The sequence below is a fragment of the Haliaeetus albicilla genome, chromosome 19 (assembly GCF_947461875.1).
Source record: "Haliaeetus albicilla chromosome 19, bHalAlb1.1, whole genome shotgun sequence".
In the NCBI taxonomy this organism is placed as follows: domain Eukaryota; kingdom Metazoa; phylum Chordata; class Aves; order Accipitriformes; family Accipitridae; genus Haliaeetus; species Haliaeetus albicilla.
Genome location: NC_091501.1, coordinates 17,085,784 through 17,105,290, shown reverse-complemented (window position 1 = coordinate 17,105,290; position 19,507 = coordinate 17,085,784). Strand labels below are relative to the sequence as shown.

General features: G+C 38.6%; 2 long non-coding RNA genes across 2 annotated transcripts; both read right to left on the bottom strand.

Annotated features, from left to right (window-relative positions):
- Positions 1-504: 504 nt before the first annotated feature.
- LOC138690012 (uncharacterized) lies at positions 505-7,692 on the bottom strand. Its single transcript, XR_011328786.1, has 3 exons — positions 5,862-7,692; positions 3,006-3,230; positions 505-1,149 (listed from the first exon to the last, which is right to left on the bottom strand). It is a non-coding gene; the product is annotated as an uncharacterized lncRNA (long non-coding RNA).
- Positions 7,693-10,332: 2,640 nt separating this feature from the next.
- Positions 10,333-11,851, bottom strand: LOC138690011 (uncharacterized). The gene is made up of 3 exons (XR_011328785.1): positions 11,691-11,851; positions 10,902-10,983; positions 10,333-10,482 (listed from the first exon to the last, which is right to left on the bottom strand). It is a non-coding gene; the product is annotated as an uncharacterized lncRNA (long non-coding RNA).
- Between the last annotated feature and the right edge of the window lie 7,656 nt (positions 11,852-19,507).

Genomic DNA, 19,507 nt, shown 5'->3' with positions numbered 1-19,507 from the left:
TGCTTAAAAATACTCTGTGTAAGGCACAAGAAGGTCACAAGTTCGTCAAACAGGAATTTCAATGCTGATCCTCAGCTTCCCTCTTTAACATAACATGTTCTGTGACAGTCCTGGGAGATGATGCTGAAAAATCAATATATTTACTAACATGCATACTGTCTTTGGTGCCAGTTCCATTTAATCTTGCGTCCCAGAGCTCACACTACCAAATATGTTAGCAAACAACTATTATTTCTAAATAGTTCTGTATGTACAGTAGGTTTTATGCTTTTTTTCCTGGTTTTGTGGTTTGTAAGTGCGTAGGCACCCTAGGAAATGGGACAGATATTTTCGAAGCATCTTTTCCTAGTAAACCAAACAAAATGCATTTCTGCTTAAATAGCTGAGAAACAGAAATGTAGGCTGAAAGTAAGTTTTAGCTAGTGTATTCCAAGCAAAATGACCAAATCTCTCAGAGTAAAGGGATGCTAAGAATGAATACTTGTTCTACTGATTAGCCAAAAAAGTAATTAATTTTATTGAAATAATTCACACTTGACATGTAATGCACACAATCAAAGTTAAAGGCTCATTAACGACTTACAAATGACAGTCTCCCTCTGAGTCACATCAGGAAGCTGCTTTTAGAGAGGAAAAAATGTAATGCAAAGTCTTAAAATAACATGCAAGAAGCCCAAGTTCTTCAATTGATCAGGAATCAAATCATTGCAGTTAGAAAGGTATCTAAAGATGCCAATAAGTGGGATTTTCAAAGATATTGTTAATCTTAAAGTGCCTGCATCCAAAAATTCTTCAGCTACTCCTACAGTTCCAGTGTTAAAGCAGGTGCCTAATGTTTCACTTCTGGGCACGTCTAGGAGTCTTGCAATGTCAGCAGGGCTGAGTTCTCCATGTCCAATGCATGCCTGGCAGGATTCACAAGCACAGTTCCTCCACCTGTATCGCCCGAGGAACTGTATCCCAGAGGCATGTGGTAGGCACATGTAGTGGCTTCCCAAAGTCACTAGTCACAAAATGTGGAGTGCTGGGTAGCAAATTCTTCTCATTCTTCAACAGAGTGCCTTAAATTCCTGGCCATGGAATATTTTGTTAATCTTGCAAACTTTGTCGATGAATCTGTTTCACTTTGCATAAATAAATAAACAGTATCTGTGGTAAAAAGAGAGAAGCAACAAGTACAATTCTGCAGCCTTGTGGCAGGAACATTCACCAAGGGGCAGAGACACCTGGATTCCAGCCCCTGCTCCAGAGGCTAGTTTATATAAGATTTAAAATGTAAATGTTGAATTTCAGATAAAAATGTATTTAAAATACACAAAGCAACGATTGGAGCAGGAACAGGTGTCTTTATGCCCTCACGAGTATCCCTACTTTTTATGGTTGCCAGCTTCTTTGCCTGTGTAAGCTGCACATCCAAACCTCCATATGGCTGGAAGCCACAATATACATCCATGCCTCCGTATGCTGGGAAGCGGAGGGAAGCAGGAGCTCTCAGCAGGAGCTGATTGTGGCTCTTCAGGAATTCCACCAGCCCATTGCTGGGTCAGACTGCATTAGCCATGAAGTTGGGTCCTAAATCAATGTAATGATATCACCTCCCATAGCCTGGGCTGGCAGACTCCATCCCACAAAGAGAAATTCGGTTTACTCCATAGCCCACTGCACCGACTCACGGCACCAGAGCTAATCACACAACTCAGATGCCCCTAGAAACTGTCATTGACCTGCTCAAGAGCTGTACAAGGTTCAGGGCTGTGTGACCCTCTTCTCAAGAGGGAGAGATCTCTATTGTTTTCTCTTCATTTAACTTCTAGCCACACATCAATGATTAAGGCAACAATTTTTTTCAGCAGTATACGTGTCAGTGTTGTATACGCTGTCTCTCAAAAACAAAAAGTCCTTAACTATTTCTTGTAAGTTGGCTCCATTTCATGTCAGGGTGGGACATTCACCCCCGAATGGCCTCCTCCACAGCTTTTACTACAGACTAGTGATTAAGGCATGATACGTGAAGGTGCAAGAGCGGTCTGGGGTCAGGAAAGGAAATTAAACCGAGTTGATTGTGCCTTTTGTTCTGTGACTTTTCAATGTAAAATCCATGAGTTAACCCCAAAGAAGGGTCAAGAAGCCAAGACTTGCTTTCCCCCTTTTCCCTACTCCCAGGTGTATTCAGTCTTTATTGGGCTGCTGCAGGATCATACTTTCTTGCTCACTGTCTCTAGGGCTTTGTGCATCCCTCATATTGTAGCTCCCTCTTGGGGATTTGGTCCCAAGTGACTAACTGAGAAACATATATATCAAAAATATCTGTAAAATTATTCTGGCCTTTGAGGTTAAATCTCACTGAAAGCTATATCTTGTAATGACAATTAGACTCATGAGCCTTTACAGGCTCCTTTTGAGAACGTTACCCTAAATCCTGAAATCTTGACATTTTTAATCACTTCCTTTTAAGCACAAAGAGGATATCACTAAATCTAAGATGATCTAACCTCCTCCATTTTAATAACAGGTTGCTTCATATGTTGAAATACTAGCTCCCCTACCACCACCAAAAGGAGAAAGTGACATTATCAATTTCTAAGACTGTGTATTCCTGGGTAGTCTCAGAACATTTGCAGATATTAGGTACATGTGCAGATATTAATGCTGCAAGATCTCACACCTGTCATAAGGTGATTTTAATGGGAAACTGAGGAACTCGCATGTGTGCTCAAGTGGCTTGCAGGCTCACACACTACAGAGTAAGATTTAGGCATGGTACAGGTGGGTTTAACCCCAATAAAATCAAGGGAACTGCATATTTGCATCTCAAATCTGAACTGACTCACACAGCCGTTCATATCAGTACAAGAACACAAGAATTTTTAACAGCAGCTTTGTGGAGCTTAATGGAATTCATTTCCTAGTCACACTAACTCCTTCAATTTGTTTCCAGGTCTAATACAGGAACCATATGGAGCGAGGCACAGAAAGATAAGTAGGCGTTGCATGCCATTACTCACCATCTGTTTAGGCAAACCGTGCTGAGTCGAACAAGGAATGGGTCACGGCTCCGACGACATTCACAGGTCAGAGCTGCCAATGTGGACTACAACAGCATCTGGCTGCCAGGGAAAGCATGGGAAGATTTTCCTGGGGTTTTACCGTGCGAGATGAGGACAGCAAGTGGTCGACTGGCGAGGGAGGAGCAGTGGATGAAGATAAATAAGCGCCTGAGGAGTCAAAGCCTGTGTTGAGAGAAGGGATAAAAAGTGAATGAGTGATACAGGGGTAGACCGTAAAGGCATAAGTGATACAGCAGTGTGAGATGCTGACATGCGGATTTTGATTGCAATACAAAGCCCTACATTTACTAAGAGTTGGAGATTTTGCCCTAGGTTTCATAACCTTATAATGTAATATTATTCCAGCTGGCATTTTATCAGTAAGACCCTTTCTCAGCATAAATTATAAAAGTATAACTGTACGTTAAATCATATGGCATGCATTTACCAAAGATTTATAGATGAACTTATCCACTGTAGCGCTGTGTTCTCGGAGAACCTGCCCTGCACTTTCCTGCACCTGCAGAGAGCTGGGAACGGGAGGATAATTATGAGCATTGAGAGTCTAAGCCAGATGTTCCAGGAATGGAGGAATTTCATCTTTGGTTGGCTGGCCTCTAAAGGCAGGAAAACAGCAAAAGGAAGTGTCCGTGTTTGAGCTGGCATGTGCCACACAAATCCTTGCCTAGTCAGCGCCAGCCTCTGCTGCTGGCAGCCGGCCGCCGTTGTGCTCTTTGCCTGGGGTTATTACCACAGACCAGGCAAATGCAAAGCCAAATACAGAATGTACGGGGAAGGCTGGAGTGTTAAAGGAAATATGGTTGTGAAATAGGAGCGCATGCAAATGAAGGGAGTACAAGCCTTATGTGATATACTAACTTAATACATTCCACAGTACGTTGCTTCAAGAAGATTAGGTGTCATTTCCGTGCTTGGATCACTTAGACTTACGCATTTTAGCTTTTTGTCAGAAGAAGTATATGAGAAAATATTCAGCAGGTATGCTTACATCTTGTATCTTTGTGTTTTGTTACCAGGATGTTTCATATTTTTCTTTTTAAGCAAAAGGAACTAAATAAATATTAGCCCCTATCTATTAAATGACCAACTTTGGACTTCAGTTTTTCCCAGTGTTGGAAACGTCCATTTTCACTTCCTCTCAGCATATACAGTAATACCAGTAAGGCAGTCCTGCTTGCAATTTAGAGCAAGAATTTCCACCTTGAGACAGCAGCCTTGACTCTTAAAATTATATATTGTAGATTGAGGAACAGACTATATTCTAAATTGTACATTTCAAAAACTTTTTTTCAGTTCTTTCTCTTAATTTTCTTTTCAGAAGACCAACTTGGATACACAGTCAATTTAATAATAATAAATAAATCTTTGTCAGCCACTTCCAACTCCTTTTTCATTAATTCATGCAAAACTGTCAACATGTCAGTGGACTGCAATGCTTGATTTCAGAGAGGTCTGAAGGAGGAAGGAAAGCATTATGGCAAATGTATTATTGAAAACAGGAATATCTCAACTGAATTGCACAGAGAGGCATTTTAAGATTGAAATAACAAATGCTCAGAATGAATGAAAATGCCTAGACGACGCAGCAGGGAGAGGCACAAAAATGAGACTGATATGAAGTTAGTACCTGGTTGGTGTGGGTTCTGACAGAGTTCACGTTGTTCCACTCTAACGTGAAAGTTGAGGACTTCTCTATTTTCTATTCTCAACTGATGAAACATCACCAAGTGATCACAGTACAAGTTCTGTGACATGTAACTATCCAGCCTTTAGGTGGAGAAAGACCCTTCTATCTCATTTTGGGTGGCCTCTTGGATCTTGACTGTGGGATACCTGATGCTGGAGCTGTGTCTAGAGTCTCCACAACACCACACCGCTATCCATATATCCCTTCACTTCTCAGATATATCGCCCACTCCCCACATTCGAAGGAAGGCTTAGAGGATGGCCTTAGGAGTTGATGTCACTTGTGTTGCTATCAGATTCTTCCTCTGCTCAAGGAGGAGGTTGATGAGCCACTTTGCAGAACTTGAGCCATTTACTGAGAGCAGCTGCTGTGGTCAACAGATGAACTACCGATCCTCCAGCAAGGCTGCGATGCCCAGGAGGGCAGCTGAAGGCACACAAAGAAGTCAATGAGAGAGGCAATCCCTTAAACACCTTGGTTTTCGTTGTTTACAGGCTTAATTTAACCAAAAGAACAAAGGGGTATCTACCAGTACTGTTGTTAGTAGTTGTGGTGGGATAGTTTTTTTTGAGAGGTCTTTGTTGTTTTCTTAAGTAAAAAAGAACAAAATCAAAAGTTTCAGGGAGGTGGAAAAGACTAACAAAGGCCATTTCTTTGCTTCAGGATTAAGGGGGGGGGGGGGGGAAGCCTGAATGATTAAGAGAAAGCTTCTGTGAAATAAGGGAACAACAGAGATGCACCACAAACTGAAGTCCTTTCCCTCAGGATCATGCGTCATTAAATATCACCGCCTGAGTAACCATTTTTGAAACAAATTTAGAGGATATTCTAACCTTACTTAAAAATCTGAAAATTACTTAGGTGTCCTTCCTTCAGCTTGCTTTATCGTAAGTTCATCGCCTCTGTAGAAGTTCTCAAAAAGACATAGATAACTGGCACTGCTTAGTTTGATCTTGTTTCAGCTGCACACGCGTAGAGTCTCCTGGGTAGGCAGTTTTACCTCAGGGGTAGCTGGTTCTCAAGACCTCAGGATTTGTGTGATTTTCCATTTCTGAACAATCATTGTGAACAGTTAATTGGAAGATGTAACATGTTTTCTCTCCTACCTGGTGCCTGTTTGTGGAGCAGATTAGTTTTCCAGCTGAAGTTCTTGTACAGTGACTGAACATGGGAGTTGGGTTGCAACTGCAACTCCTGTGCCTGTGTAGCAGCCTGGTGGGGCAGAAGCGACAGCGGCAGCAGCAGCAGCAGCAGGAGGCAGGAGCAATGCTCCCATGCTTAGCCAGCCAGCAGGAAAGATGCTTACATCCAATGCACTGCATGATCTTTTTTTGCAGACTGCAATTTCAGTGTGTAACTAAACTGAAAGCAAAATGACAGTCCCAAATTTAGGATTTAGTCTGTTACATTATTTTAAAATTCCTATTAAATTTGGAAGATGCTAGACACTGTCAGTGCTGGAAAGTACCAGAATCAAGTGAGCCAGAGCCTGGACTGCTACAAACTCAGAACCTGAGCCAGATCTGCCAAGTTTCACAAAATTAATCGACTTTGACTCTTCTACAATATTTCTAAAATTTTAGTTGCACCTCCTCTAATTAGCAATATCTCACCCTAAGAGAGTGAGTAATGTTTTTTTCTCTTAATAATTGTCTTCAAAATTCTGTAGTATCTTTCTTGGTTCAAGAACAACATGAGCACAGGCTCCACCCACACTTCAGTTCATGGCTGGCTAAATGAACCTTCATGCCCAAATGATTTTGAGAGCTGAGCCATGCCCACTCATCCTACACCTTCAGGAAAGCCCTGCTCATCTTGATAATCTAGAAGGGAGGAACTTGAATGGCTTTTGGAGTACTGAATGTGCAGAAGTGAACCAGAGAAGGCGGAAATCCATCATCATATTGGGTAATTCAAGTTGTAGAGAGACAAAAGGGATTAATTTAGAATGTGTGGCTCCCTCAAAGGGAAGGTACACTAGCAGAGGGCTAAACCAGGAGAATTAGAGCTTAAAACAAAGAACAATTCCTCATTCATAAATGCAGTGCAAAATGAAATCACTGAATAAGACATTGGTTTGCTCACTAATGTTTGGTGGCAATCACATGGATGATGCATGGTTTATTCCTTGTAAAGTATTCCAGTGATTTAGTTAATTTCTGTCTTTACTAAACGATATTAACATTGTTAATATTACTAGTGGAGAATAGGTGGGTTGTCTTTAGTCATGTTAGATATTCTTTTGACAGAAAAGACTTTTTCTGGTAAAGCTATAGTCAATGTCTGATCATTTGCTGGCTTTAAAACTCTTGTAAGTCTTTTTGATTGGTTATGAAGCATAAATTCCCATGTCACAGCAGTTAAATGCTGTATAACTAATATCTGCATTGGCATGGTATTCTTTGTACCTTTATTTTCTCACTTCTGTTTTTTCCATTCATAGTTTGAGTTTGTAAAATATGTTGAGAGCCTTCAGTCTGAGGGGGACTGTAAGTTTAAGTTACCACAGCTGTATAGATCCCATTCACAGCAAAGATTGCTACTTTAAATTAAATGTGTGAAACGCAGTGTATTCAGCAACTTATGTGCATTTTCAAAACCATGTACAACAGAAAAAATTACATTTCGAACAACCAGACTTAACTCAATGCTGGGCAAATGTACTGAAGTTCCACACAAGGGGCGTGCAGCAAATGTCAGAAGGCTGAGACGAGAGGACCCAATACTCCACGAATTTCCTCTCCTTTCCATAACCACAATGCAAGTACATGAAGATATTTCAGGCAGCTTCTTAGCTCTATAGCCTCCATACCTAGACCAAGTACCCAGGCTGGGCACTGGCTATGGAACCATTCCAGAGGTCTGAAATGCAGATCAGAAAATTTTATTTAATTTTTAAAAGTGTCAAGGGTTCACTCACAATGTGTTTGTAATATACTTAGAGCTTAAGCATTCATCTTTCCATCTTGTTTTCCTCTAGCTAATCATGAATCTTTGTATTAATTAAAATGTAGCAACAGAACTTGTCAAGGACCTGTACATCTAGAAATGTAAAAGAGACACCTTGGTTTTGCCTTTCAGATTTTACAAACAAAAATTCTTTCTGAGAAAGAAAGAGATTCTGGAAAGAAAACAAAGCACATCTTAAACTTTCATACTTTTTGAACATAACTGTGCTGGTGCAAGACACAAGAACATCAATGCTACTAGAGCTTGTGGAATTTTTCACGCAGAGTATCTTTTTAGAAAGTGAAAATGATATATATATGACAAAAAAAATAATGTTTTACCTATTACTTAAGAAGAAAAAATCAGGTTGCATTTTGAGTCAAAGAATAAGTTAGGCACAATGTATTTTTAAAAGAAATCTGCTTTACACAACTATACATTGACTCAAATTTAGGTTGCTCTTAGACAAAGTGAAACAGATGGGAAGGTGCTCAACAAAGGCTTATTCCATAAAGAGTATCCGGGCTTACACTGGAACAAAACCTAGGCATTTTAGTTTCCCCCTCTTCCTTTTACTAAAGCATTTAGTTGCTTTAGACTCTGATGCCTTTATGATGGTAGCATAATTCTGTATTCCTCCTAGAGGACTTTCTGCAATGTTATTCATAGTTGAATAGAGTATTTTAGCAATACAACAATACCACAATAATTACAGAACTTATTTAAAACAGGGCCTCATGTAGGAGGAAAGTAATATTTTCAGTGAAGTTGCTAAAAATAACTGCACTCCAGTATTCTACAGGTCCAAAAGAGATGATCGAATCTTGGAGTGGAGAGTTCAGCTCTTCCTGTCCATGCACTAGATTTAAGTCTAAAGCCAAACAAAACCATGAACTGGGAGGTGATTTTGATTTCATCCTGTAGTCAGCAGCTGGCTCTGAAGCATAATCAAAAATTGCCCAAGTCTATCAGAGATGTTTTAAGACAATCTCTTAAAAGAATCTGGGCCATTTCAAATTCATAATGAAATCCCAATCCAAACAAGTTTCATACACAGCTGACACTGATATAACACAATTGATAAAGAAAAAAAATAGATATTTCAGTCTTAAAAATGACGTAATACTTACCTGCAAAGCAAGAAACACGCAGCAGTGAAGGATCAGGAAGCTGTTAACTAGTCACAGTAGCTATGGTTTTGCAAGCTGAATTTGGCATCTACTACCATGTATCATTGCCTTTATTTTGAACATAACGTACAAAGGAAAACTTTGAAGAGTTTACTATAGATTAAAGGCCAACTTAAGTGCAATGTGGTATTTGAGCAAACAAAACGTAAGCATACACCCACACTCTGGATATCATTGTTATATTATCTTACGGAACAACTGAGGACACTTTGCTAGAGCATTGAGAAATTAGACACTGTTTCCCACTTAGTGAATAAGTCTTACTGAATGGTGGTAGTTAAAATATCCCTCCGGTAACAGTAGTTTATCTGCATTCCTATGCATGCTTGCAGTTATGTGTAATGGGACACAGGCTGTTAAGACAAATATTGCAGTAGCTGTTAATTCAGAGTTTAAATCACAAAAATCTATAATACAAAGACAAAAATCTTTTAAAGAATCACATTTGTAAAGCTAGTGAATTAATATACTGACTGGGACTTGCTTCTGACAGGTCCAGCTCATTACATTTGGATACACTGGCATGACTGAGTGTATCAGGAGTCTACAAGTCTCTGAGAACGTTCAGAGTGACATTTGGGACAACAGGGGTGAATTTCCGCCAGGTCTTTCATATGCCCATTTGCTGCTCTATATTTTTGGCTCCAAGTGCATGCCAAGATCAAATTCCCAGACTTTCTCAGCGCCCGAGAAAATATTGTTAAACCCAGATTTGGAACGTTCATAAAACACAGACGCAACACGTTACTGTACATGTCTGTTGTCACACAAACGCTGTCAGACAGCGGGTCATGAACTGGGGGTGCTGAGCGGAGCCTTATGCAGCTTTGAAGCATCCTATGTCATGAGCAGCAAGACTGCATCTCATCAACGATGTGTCAGGAGATATTCACAAAGGATGACTCTACCCTGGGGAGATTAATCTCCTGTGAATCCTCCAACAAGCTTGGGGAGGGGGAGACAAACGTTCCTCTAGGCGGCAATTTAGTGACTAGGTCAGACCTCTGCCCCCAATGGCTCTTTAGGGGAAACTCTCTCCCCCTCTTTAGTGTGGAGAAAGCCTACAATGCTGAGCTCGGCTGAGTTAATAAAGACTAGCAGACAGCTGGGTTACAGTTTGCATTTCAAACCACCATTTCCTTCTGCCTCTCCTCCCTACTTGAAGCTGATATGGCCTGTGTTATTTTAGCTGATAGATATTATCAGATAAAACTGTAATGGAGCAGAGCACACAGGAGTTATGGCAGGCTGCTCCTGCAGTACAGTTTCTGAAATCAAGGCTAAAAATTGTGCCTGCCTCAAGAGGGGCTCCTAAAGGCAGGGACAATCCTCTCACTACTACCTTTTCTGAAAGAGATTCAGCCGAGAAGATGTACAAATGTCTAACGTGCCGTCTGCCATCTAAGTCCCATTACCTTTCATGAGAAAGATACTGCTGCCTTCCTTTATGATGAGCACCTGTCTGTAATTTTAAACATCCAGAGAAATTAACTTCTTCCAAATGTGGATTTTCAGTCCAGTTACATAGGCTTTCTTTTTCCATAGAATATATGCTAATGTCTTCACTCTGTTCTTCAGAACATAAACTCTGGAAAGGTAAAGGTAATAGTATAGATGATTATTGTTGTAAGAAAAAAGAAAAAAATATGAAGTCAAAGGTTTTTAATTAAAAAAGGCAGAACGAGTTCTACCTCAGAGAGTGCTTTATGGTATTCTAACAGTACCTCCATGGCTGATGCCAGCATCAGGAGAGAAAGCACAGAACTTCTCAAGGGTCTGGTGTGGATTTTTTTTCTATTTCCTTCTCTTTCTTTGTTACAGGCTTGGTTCACCTTATTAAAATTATTTGTCTGGCTTAGAGCCTTAAAACACGAAGTGGGTTTATACAGTGTTTCATCAACTTAAGCTGAAGTCTCAGGAAGTGAAAAAGAGGGGAGAAACAAATCAAACCAACCAAACAAAAAACCCTCAATCCCCCAAAACAAATAAAACCCAATAAAATCTTACTATTCACATGATGGAGTATACTGATGAGGACACACCCATATAGGTTCCCAGCCAATGCTTCTTAGGTATCATCATTTAGGGACTGAAATATAAATATTAATGAAGACCAGTTACAGCTATTATGATATCCAAGGTCTTTGTTTTCTTTCAAATGCAAAAGAAAAAGAAAAAAACAACAACTCTGTGAAAATGAAAATGAACAAATAGAGTTCCAGGCTCCAAAACAGCAGTACTTTCAGAAAACACTGAAGTATCACTACCAAAGAAACCGCCCCCCCAAAACCAAAACCCACCTCAAACAACCAAAACCAAACACCCCCTCCCCCCCCAACAAGGTCTGTCTAGGCTGGTGGATGAATTTACCCTCACTAAACCACCAAACTGGAATTTAGTGTCAGTGTGAAAGTTGCCTTTCAAGATTAAAAAACAAAACCAACCAACCAAAAAAACCTCCCCAGCCATATGTTTAATGCCAACATCGATGAAGTCATGCTCAGCTCACTTCAAAACAAGAAAGCTGATCTAAAAGAGTTCAGAGAACAAGTCCACTTGTTAAGTTGAAATACTGATCAGGATGGAGAAGGATGGTATAGTAGTCCTACGTAGCCTCTTTTGCTTTTTTGAGTTGTCAGTAACACATCTTCATTAAATATTCAGAAGGATCTGAACATGTTTTCCTATCTTAATCTGATAACAAACTGAATGTGTGTGTACATGAGAGAGCGAGCGAGAGAGTGCTTTTCTTCCAAAGACATTAAAATCCATTCAGGATATAAAAATAGTTCTTACATCACAGCACATCATGAAATATTTCTGAGTTTCCTTATGATGCGAGACTGTAATAACACAAAAGAAAAACAAGACATTGCTGCATCCTTCACAGGTGGTCACAGGTACGGTTACTTGTTGCACATGAATTTCTACTCTTGGGCTACGCCTGCAAAGGAATATTCAAAGTTAAGCTAAATCAACTGAAGAAAGGAATTCAATTACTCTCCTTCAGACAAACGTTTAGATAGTATAATTATAGCTGAACAAAATTGTCCATTTCTCCTGCACTTTTCATGAAGAAAAGGTTTCTAAGCATGATATTTGGAGCACACATCCCCAGCAGATTATTTCATCAGGCTACTTATAAATCTTACTTTATGAAAGTAAGGGAAGGAATTTTCATTCAGTGTCTAATTTTTTTTCCCCAAATTAAGAGTTATGATTCTGAAAATGTTTGACACAGAGGAAGAATTGCTTTATTCAGGGCAAACACATCGATTAGGAGAATAATTACTTTAAAAAAAAAAGTGCTGCATCTTGCCCATATCAAGCCAATATGGACTGGCAGCACCAAATCTATATGATCTGTCTACTTTTACAACCTTCTGTCATCATTCACTGACAATGAATAATAGAAATATATTGCCATTTAAATACAATATTGTAGCGTTACTTATTTTTCATATTTGATAAGTGACTAAAAATATACACATACAAATTTATGTTAATGATAATAATAAAAATGAGCTTACACACAACAGCGATATCAAACTGAATCTTCAGATTATAATGCTTTGGACATTGACACTAATTATTTTCAGAACCAGATTTGAAAATGAAATGATGGGGAGAAGAGGGAGGGAAGATACTGCTCCTGGCTACTTGAAATAAAACAAAATTTTTGGACACATGGCCACTGTTGCCATTTTGCCTCTTAATATTTTATATAAAACAGATGCTTTTTCAGATACTGGCCAAAATCCAATCTAGCATAAAACAAAAAATCACACAGACCATTCAATTTTTAGCATATTCTTTCAATACTTAGTTCCCTGTCTTGCAAATACACATATGGAACTTCTGTATATGGGCAGGCTTACCGAACTGCATACTTGACTGGATCAAGATAAAAATATTTATATACCTATGTATACATAGATGGATATATGTATACATATATACACACGAATATACATGTATATATATGTCTTAGTAGATTATATATGGAAACTTATTCCAGCTACAATTTGGTAAGTGTAAACTGGGCACTCGGTGAAAATGGAGCAGCAAGTATATTGTGACTCCCACCAAACACCCCCCCACACACACACTGATGGTTTATATTATCCATATTTCTGATTTAAACCCCAGCTTTTTTAGGATGAATGAGCTAATGAATTTATGACTTATGTGATCAGGTTTGGCTATACCATGTCTTTAATATTATTAAGGGCACATTATTAAGGCTTGCCTTCAGAGCTGGTGCTATTTGTTTGACTTATTGATTAGCATAGTGTTCATTAAAGTTTTTGACTATTTGGAGGATGTGAGTAGATTTAGAATTTTATCGCTGCTTCAAGAAGTTGAAGAAGTTAGACTGTTGTTTTCTTCTAAATTAGAACAGAATTATCCTGCTAAGTTATCAAACTCTGTGTCACTTTATACGCATTTTAAATTCACTAGTTCCTTTAATGGTTCCTTCAAGGGGAAATCCAAGTTGAATCCTGACTATGAAAATTTAATTTCTGGGAAGTTCTCAAAGACCATTCTAAGGTTCATCTCTCAGATTAAGGAAGAATATTTTAATTAAACTCTTTTTCCATGCCCACCATTCAGAAGAACTCCATGTGGCACTAAGGGATCTTCCTAGAAACAACCAGAAGTTGATTTTGAAAGGGTTTACCATTAATGTTTAAGTTTACAATATAGAAGGGAGGGATTCTTTTAATTATAAAAATCTTGTACAATTATGGTGTTTGTCATTATTCCCAGAGAGTGAACAAATGTTGGAATTAAAAGCAAGTAAGCACGGAATAATTGCCAGAGCTAGGAAAGTGGTAGAGTTATTTCAGGTATGTTTTAGAAAGATAGAATACATACAATTATAATGTAGATAGAGATGTATGCTAAAATCAAGACTCCACCAAAGTGCCCAAGCCTACTGAATTTATTTAAGTCTTCTCTCTTCTAGAGAGGCATGTACAGAATAAGAAAATACTTAGTTAATATAAGAATTAAGCACATGCAAAACTGATTTTTCTGGGCAGACAGAGCATTACTAGTGTCCTTAAACTGACACATATTCTGAAGTGTTGCATATAATTGGGACCTTACAAAAGAATATTAGGAAGTATAGGGAAAAAACCCTCAGCAAAAGAGCTGAACAAAGGGAAAGAGGAGCTGTGAACCAAACTTACATATATTTAGTAAAATAATAAGGATATTTCATATTTTTAGAACATTGTTTCTGCTACTCCAGAAAGGATACAGATTTTTCAGTTAGCAGTCAAATACTATTTGAAGCTCTTTCTTGCAATATAATTTATTGAAAAACACTAATAAACAGTTAAAGGTCATTAAAAGAGAACACATATAGTGAATAGAATAAGTGGCATAAGAAGAAACAATTTGACCCATGTATAATATATTCTTAAACCACTGGAGGTAGAGCTAGCTATTGTCTATATAATGTCCCAGCACTTTGTGGAAATATATCCTACAGATTTCAGAGAGTCTTATTTTATAGAATCCAGCATTTAGGTTGGAAAAAGCCCTTAAGATCGAGTCCAACCGTAAAACTAACACTGCCAAGTCTGCCACTAAACCATGTCCCTAAGCACCACATCTACATCTATAGAATCATATATCCTTTATGTATAAAGGTACGATAAGGATCATCCTCTAAAAATAGCTTCTAATTTCTATTTCTTCTGTTATTCCTCAGATTCTAGTTCACACTTACAAAATATCATTTGTTGAGAAGTTTCAGAAGCTTTCCAGAGTTCCAGAATTCAGGTATCTCCAAGGAAGAAGGTGATTTGGAAAAGTTTTCCTGAATTTCATTAGGGTTTCTCAATTAAGCATGTGATGTTCTTAATGAAGCCAATGAAAGTCTCATTCATCTGCCCTGCGGCCCAGTTTTTTCATCCTGCTCCCAGTCAGCAGCATCGAATTATGAAAACATGTGCCTCCAATTGTGAACAAAGCTATCCTATAATGACTACTAAACAAACCAACAGAACAATACAAAATATGGCAGTCAAAGGCCAAATTCACTGCTGCTTGTAACTATTCAATTACTATTTAAAATGTTAGCCCTTGTCTAAATAAAGCTCTAAGTTTACTTTTCCCTGGACAGCTCTGTCATGGGCATAAGCCCTGAAAACCATCCGTTTTGACAAAGAAAGTCAATTTTTAACCTGTTTACAGGTTTCCATCACCCTCCAAACAACAAAAGTCATCATTCATTATTGTTTTCAAGGAGAGTAGCTTTTAACAGATATATAAACAGTTACTCTAATCTTATTTACTGGCAATAAAGATAAGTAGCACAAATTTTGCTCCAAGTTACGCTCTTGCATTTCTTGTGCTTAGTCTCTTGTTAGGCAATCACAGAGTACATTATTAGAAAACTGAGCAGAAGATATCTAAAGTAAGATAATTAATTTTAGCCATTACTAGATTTATATTATTTATTACCTTTTTGGTCAAATTAGTAGTCAAAAGAGTTTTGAAATTTAAATTATTTTGGAGTGGGTCAGGAAATTACATCTTCCCCATGGAAATGTTAATGAAAAATTGGTGTTCCAGGTTTCCATCATTCCTCTGCTAATACTGGTGGGGGGGAACGGGGACGGATGGACACAAGGAGAGGAAGTTGTCAGCGAGGAAAGGCAATTAACATGAAATGAGGTTTAGCTACAATCTAATTTTCACCAGAAATACCATTCTTCTGTTGAGAAAGCAATCAGCTCTGGTGCTAAGAAAATAGCACAAATTTTACACAAACTATCAAAAGACAATGAAGACTAAGCTAATTACTATAAATCAACTACAAAGTGCCAAGAAGCTTCCAATCATTTAGAAACGGTTCTTACTCACACTTTGGGGTTAGCATATCCCAGCTGTAATTTACCATTGAAATGATATACAGATGCCAGTAACTCCAGGATTAGACACAGTCCCTGAACAAGAACAACAGGGAATACACTTTATTATTGCATTTGATAGCCAAAGTTAGAAAGGTTTAAGAAAAAATATATATACTGGCAGTTATAGCTTCTTTAAATTAAGAATATTCCCTGTGGTTGGACTGTCCGCAGGAAGCTTAGTAATTGCTCACCTTACATAACTATTATCATCTTCTTGCTGATGGAAAACCATTGCGCCACCTAATTCAACAAAATTGCAACAACAATCCAGAAAACTTACCCGATGTGGTGATGAATATGGTATGTGGCTCTTTTGCAATCTCATGAAGCTCCCACTGTTGGTCAACAAATCATATACATTTGATAACACAATTTCCTTGATAAGAAAGTATGAGCAGGATGGCATTCTCCAAGTGAGTACACAAAAATGAATCAAGGCTATGGAAGGATGGGAAATGGGACTGTGATATGATTTTGATTTCAAAATCTCCATGGAATGAATAACAATAAACATGTTTCCCCCCCGTAGGATAAGGAAAATTACATAATTAACGTGACCATATTTGATTAGGAAATGATCTAGAATACCAGAACTCTTTCAGGAATTTGGTCCAATCAACTAAATTATAGACAACCTGAGAAATGACAGCAGAAGACAGCAACATTATTATGTTATTAAACTCTTTTCAGCAAATATATTCAAGCACAGAAAAAGCCATTAGGCCTCTTGCTCTAGTGCAGACAAAGAATTAGGGTCAATTCTCCATTTAGAAATAACAGTAACAGTACTACAAAATTATTGTAGGGAAAACATACTTCAAATATATATATATATATATATGAATGTCTTACTTTACAACAACCCTTGTAAGATAACTGAGTGTATTGAAGGTGAGTTACATCACACAAAGAGTGGAAGAGAAAGCAGGGAGTGTCGTGGCTTTTGTTTTCAAACACTTCTGGTTTATGATTTGATTTCCCTGCTGGCTGAGAAGTCACAAGCTTGTTTTTTCCTGTCTTCTCTTTAAAATAACCTTACTTTCCACAGATATATATTTCCTTTACCTTTCATGTAGCTATAAACTACTTATTTCAACAGGTGAGACACATTCCAGCTTGCAGGTGTCCCAACACAGATCCCACCAGTGCTGGCTGTGAAGGCTGTACTTATACGTGGGACACACGTGAGCTTCCCAGAACAGGATCAAAGGCCAGAAGTAGGATCACAATGCCTGGAAGGAAAATATGCGTGAAAAGTGACTTTACGTAGCTCTATCAGAAGATATTTCATCTGCTAGCAGTACAGGCTGGAGACATCATTTCTCTATAATATGACTTTTTAAAAAATAGAAATAATTTTGTTGGACCCATCAATGATGCAAGGAGAAAGCTGCAGAGCAAAAAAAGTGAACAAGTCTCCATCCAAAAGGAAACAGTGTCAAAGGCACAGGGGGGAAGGAGACAGAGAGAGAGGTGCAGCACAGAGAGGACAGAAGAGGCAGAAGAAGAGCATCAGGCAGCAGCAGTTTCTGGGGGGGATTAGACCACAGGAAAGTTGAGACCCACTGCTAGAAAGTTCCCTTGTGAACTTTAAAAATAAGTGATTGTCACTCGGAGATGTTATTTCTCTTACAATTTGCTTCTAGAAACAGTATCCAAATCCACATGTCCAGACAAGTAGATATATTTTTTTCTTGGCTTTTTGTTCAGACACATTATTATATTTTGGGTATTTGGACCAGAGCATCCCAAATATACATAACTTTCAAATCTGGAGTTTTATTTCAAGCATAACTTCATTATATTTAAAATTTGGTTTAACCAGTTGGAACTGAAACTCCTATAACCTCTATTTTTTGTTAGAACCTTTGTTACTTGCATTCTAAGAGGAGCAGTTAAAAGAATGATTTCCTCAGGAAAAAGTTGCCATATCACATTGCTGCCAATCGCCAAACAGACTGCACCTGCCTCCGATACCCACCAAGTTTTGGCTATCATCAAAGTAAACATGCAATGGGTTGATAGAGCAGTTCCCAGGCCTGTAAAATCTCACCAGATTTCAGTTCATCTCAGCGCCGTGCCCCCCCTCCCCGCCTCCCCCAGCAAACAAATCCCCATGCTTTAGCTTTCTACAATGATCCCAGTGCAAATACTCACAAATACCTAATTACTGGAATTACATAGCTCTGATGCCTATTGCAATTCACTTCTGTCGTTATCCAGCAGGAAGATTTGTGCTTTTTTGTCGTTTTGGTAATAATTACTGAGTCCTGCGGAAAGGCAGCTGCGTGCTGGCACTCAGACCCCGCGTCCGTCCAGCTCCTTGCTGGTGTTAGCACACAATGTGTCAGGGTCATGGTACAAAGTGAAGTTGCCTCATTAGCATCTCTTGACTGAAAAGGGATAAAACTTAAAATGAATCCATCTGTTTTCAGTACTGCTTTGTTTATACTTTCTAATGCTGGGTTTTGGCAGGCCCAAGCACTATTTATTCATCACTGTTGTCACTTATCCATTCATCTAGCCACAGAATTTTGAATAGGAGTGTTCACTTACTCAGGCAAAATTTTCTCTGCATATTTGTTTGTCTTTTTGGATACAAGTGCCAAATATTTATTTGAAAGTGAAATCCTGAACAGCAGTCATGTGAAAGAGAAGAAACTGGGAGGGAAAGGGAATAAGGTATGTTTGATGGCACTCAAACTGGAGTTTCTGTCAACGGATCCCACTTTTTTTCTGTGTAATCATCTTTCTTTGCTGTAGTGGGAACCTCTCCCTTACGCTGGGAAAGAGCAAGACATCTTGGCACCTATTTGCAATTTGCATGTTTGGCCGTGGTTTTTATTCTTAGACATATGCAAACCTCTCCTATGATCTGCAGAAAGGAATCCCTTTGAGACACAAATCAAGGAAGAAGAGAATTATAAGGTGGACGGACACACATAAAATAGTGGAAAAAACACTGGCAGCTGCTCAGAAAGGAGCTGCACATTATGAAAGGGCAAGCAGAGGGATAGTAAATGCAATATGTAAGTTGCATAATCTCTCCACAAAGGCAGAGAACAGTAGTCGTGGGGAGCACTTGCTGAAAAAAGGATTTCCAGAGGTTACAGAGAAATGATTGTGCCTGTTCAGTTAGGGTGCAGATGATGGTTTCAGTCATAGTCATTAGAGTTAGTGTGTACAGAAAACATGGCTTAATTTTCTAATTAAAAATCTCTAAACAGACAGTGGGATTGCTGAAATGACAGCTAGGAGTGCTTCATTCACTAATTGCATGATGAAATATTTTCTTCCCCCCCTGAAAATCCTTGTCATACAAAGGTCAGAAGGGATGAACTCATGAGAAATGATTAAAATTTAAAAAAATTCTGTAGCCTTTAGAAGTCACAAAGGCCTCATAAGATGTTGTTTGATTTAAAGTCTGAGGTGTCTGAGCCTAAATATTTGTTTATTTAGGCATACTCGACACTTCTTTTCAGCTTGCAGAAGTTTACCTCTTTGAGGATTTTAATAACTGCAGTCCAAAACTTCACCAACACAGTAGTCCACGGTTCTTTAATTTCTTCACACCGTTAACCCCCTTAAAACGGAACTTCTGCTCACCGCAGTGGATTTACTGTTCTTATATGCAATGTAGTTAGGCAAGAATGACTCAGAGGGGAATATGATTAGTAATAAGTT